The sequence below is a fragment of the Chrysochloris asiatica genome, unplaced genomic scaffold (genome assembly GCF_000296735.1).
Source record: "Chrysochloris asiatica unplaced genomic scaffold, ChrAsi1.0 scaffold00097, whole genome shotgun sequence".
NCBI classification, from domain to species: domain Eukaryota; kingdom Metazoa; phylum Chordata; class Mammalia; order Afrosoricida; family Chrysochloridae; genus Chrysochloris; species Chrysochloris asiatica.
This window is the reverse complement of record NW_006408615.1, coordinates 6,397,766-6,398,490: the sequence shown is the minus strand read 5'-3', so window position 1 is coordinate 6,398,490 and position 725 is coordinate 6,397,766. Positions and strand designations below refer to the sequence as shown.

At 25.9% G+C, this 725-nt stretch overlaps 1 protein-coding gene across 1 annotated transcript in view; it reads right to left on the bottom strand.

Moving 5' to 3' along the window:
• The window catches only part of PHF21B (PHD finger protein 21B), a 118,959-nt gene that overhangs the window by 83,121 nt on the left and 35,113 nt on the right, over positions 1 to 725 (bottom strand). The gene's annotated exons all lie outside the window — the stretch shown is intronic.

Here is a 725-nt window from a genome sequence, read left to right as displayed (position 1 = left end):
GATAGATAGATACACAGATAGATAGATGATATAGATAGATTCATAGATAGATGATAGATAGATACATAGATACATAGATAGATAGATGATAGATATATACATAGATACATAGATAGATAGATAGATACACAGATAGATAGATAGATAGATATAGATACACAGATAGATGATAGATAGATACACAGATAGATAGATGATAGATAGATATATAAATAGATAGATGATAGATAGATACATAGATAGATGACAGATATATAGATAGATAGGTACATAGATGATAGATAGATAGATAGATGCATAGATAGATGATAGATACATAGATAGATACATAGATAGTTAGATGATAGATAGATACATAGATAGATACATAGATAGATAGATAGATAGATACATACATACATACATACATACATACAAAGATACATAGATAGATGATATATATAGATATATAAATAGATAGATGATAGATACATAGATGATAGATAGATAGATACATAGATACATAGATAGATACACAGATATATAGATAGATGATAGATACATAGATAGATGATAGATAGATAGATACATAGATAGGTACATAGATGATAGATAGATAGATAGATACATACATACATAGGTACATAGATGATAGATAATAGATAGATACACTGATACATAGATGATAGATAGATAAGATAGATAGATAGATGATAGATACATAGATAGATAAACAGATAGAGAGA